At 50.9% G+C, this 2678-nt stretch overlaps 1 long non-coding RNA gene across 1 annotated transcript; it reads left to right on the top strand.

The window, feature by feature from the left end:
• Window positions 1-226: 226 nt before the first annotated feature.
• Window positions 227-1492, top strand: LOC136335829 (uncharacterized). Its single transcript, XR_010731316.1, has 2 exons — window positions 227-727; window positions 1014-1492. It is a non-coding gene; the product is annotated as an uncharacterized lncRNA (long non-coding RNA).
• The last annotated feature ends 1186 nt before the right edge of the window (window positions 1493-2678 follow it).

The raw sequence follows: 2678 nt of genomic DNA, 5'->3' as shown, positions 1-2678 counted from the left end.
TTCTCCACGGACTCCAAACCATCTCTCCCCTCCCTTCGCAAAAACCTGTTTCTTATTCCCCATCTACTACCATCTCTCTTTCTCCTCCCCTGCTGGCCAGGGGCCCCTCCCATCACTGTGTTCTCTAGTCCCTCCTCCGTCAGGCCTTTCTCAGCCTGGCATTGGCTCTTACACCGGTTTTCAGGAAGTCCAACCCCAATTTTCTTGCAGGAAGTTCATGCCCTGTCCTGCCTTTGGCTCCAACGTTTTTCCTGCGGGATCTGGGTGCCAGGCTCCACACGAGCCCCCCTCCTCTTATTCCCAATCTCCCAAACCCCTATCCGGAACCTTTGAACACGGCATTTAAAGTTTTTAACGGTCCCAACTAGTAAAAACAGGCCTGTTCACCAGGCCCCCATGCAGCAGATGGTAATGCTCCAAACCCCCAGGTCTTGTGGGAACCCTGAGACCAGCAGAGCCACCAGCAGCTTGCTTTAAGTGTGGCAAGCAGGACCACCGGTCCCGGCACAGCCCCTGCCCACGGCTACCCACTGAGCCCTGCCCTGACTGCAAGCAGCCCAGTCACTGGCGAAGTGATTGCCCCTTTGGGCAACAGGTTTTTTCCTCAGCGCCTCTACATGGAGGACAAGCCACCCAAATGGAAGGCCAATCCAGCCAGGTGGGTGCATCGCTCAAACTCCTAGGACATGGCCTGGACTCGGAGAACCCAGGGTTCTGCAACAAGTAGGTAAGTCAGTCCATCTCATTTCTTGTGGACGTGGGGGCTGCCTTCTCTGTTTTTACCTTCATACTCTGGACCTCTAGTTCCCTCACAGGTTTCGGTTATGGGAATGGATGGGACCCCTTCCTTTCCCCTTTTTACGCCACTCCTGACATGCAGTTCTGCCTCAAGCTTGCCTCCTTACAGGACCACTGGCAGTCGGAACCACTGGACTTCATCCATCTCCAGCTCACCAAAAGGCTGGACCCTGCAAATTCCCCTATTACTCCTCTTTTTTTTAAAATCCTTACAGGACCGCATCTGCGAAGTTTCTCAACTCACAGCCACACAGATGTTCCTCCTGACACCCCTCAAAGCCACCACCTTCCGATCTGCCCCTCCCCACGACGCCCCTATTCAGCAGGAAGTAGCCAGATGAATAAACGGCGCCCCTTTTTCTATTTAACACAAAAGGTCAGAATGTAAGGTCGGTGGATGAGGGATGGTCACGTGGGGAACTCAGACCCGCCCACTTTAGCTAGGACCGCCCACAATCAAGCCCGCCAAAGGAAGCTTCCCAGGAACCATTTGGAAAGAAACGATCCTCTGCCAGCCAGTGAAATTTTACCACGTCATAGTAGCTCCACTTCCCTAGAGGGACCCTTTAAATATCTCCCACGCGGTTTAATCCGTGCAACTTCCCTAGCCTCCATCTTTCTTTCCTCGGGGCCAGGGAACCTTGCCGGGCGGGATGTGCGCTCTGTACTCAATAAAGCCGTCTGCTATTCCACACTTTGCGGCTCTGGCCCGTTCCTTCCTTCTCGGCGGGGAAAAATACCTTACAGCTCTCTCAGCCAAAAAGCTTCCTGACCCCTGTCCTAGAGGCTATGCATTAAGGGCCCTTGTGCAATAAACTCCAGCCAAAGTTTTCCCATATAAAAGGTTGGGTCTCAGACCGCTCCAGAAGCTCTAGAGAACTCTTCCTTGTAGATGTGCATGATTGGTGGCCGACTTTGGAGCTCAGGCTGGCTCTTCCCAGTCTGGTGATTGAAGTGCAGTGATACCAAAACCCTGTCCATAGAACAAGCTTTGCAAGATTTGCAGATAAATAAAAGAGTTCTGTAAAGTCCATAAATGTTCACTAATGTCTCTAGATTTGGAAAGCCCTCAGGATGCTGCCTTAACGACCTCTATGAAAGGCGAGATATCGGAAGAGAGACAGAGAGGAAGGAGAGGTGGAGGGGTGGAGAAGCAGATGAGCACTTCTCCTGTGTGCCCTGGCCGGAAATCGAACCCAGGACTTCTGCACGCCAGGCCGACGCTCTACCACTGAGCCAACCGGCCAGGGCCAAGCGGGCGGTTTTTATAAAAAGGTTCTATCACGGCTCTAGGCAAAGGAGGAGAGTTAGATACTAAAAGGACTTGTAAATGTCTTTAATTGTATTACCTTGAAAGTTAATGTTTCTTGTAAATCCCCTAGACAAATGTTATAATCTTGTTAATGATTGTGTCATGCTATCATGCCCCCCAACCTGTATGTGGTCAAAGGGTATATAAACCAGCCCCTGATATATACTCCGCATGCATGATTTGGGTCTGCAATTGCCCCATTAGTCATATGCGGCCGGCATATTTAACAAATCTCCTCCTTCAATAAAACTCTTCAAAATTCATCTGGACTGGGTGTCTCTACGTGGACTCGATGAAGTGAGGTAAAGTGCCTTTCAGAATCTGGGGTACTGTACTTTTTAACGTTTGGAGGCTTGTCCAGAATCCGGTGTTTCATGTCACTGGATAGAGACACTCCGAATCAGCTGGTCTCTCCAGGAAGCTGCCCGGTCCCGCTTGAATCTTGTGGAGAGGCATGCCACCTGAGACTTTTCAGGGCTCCCGGTATTCCTGTGGGGTCCAGACCATTCCTTGGTAGATGCCTTCTGGTTCCCAAATTCAACAATTTGGATAATTTGGCAGAGAAAAT

This window comes from Saccopteryx bilineata, chromosome 4 (genome assembly GCF_036850765.1).
Source record: "Saccopteryx bilineata isolate mSacBil1 chromosome 4, mSacBil1_pri_phased_curated, whole genome shotgun sequence".
NCBI lineage: Eukaryota > Metazoa > Chordata > Mammalia > Chiroptera > Emballonuridae > Saccopteryx > Saccopteryx bilineata.
Note: the sequence above shows the minus strand (reverse complement) of the source record. Positions and strands in the feature narration are given on the sequence as shown.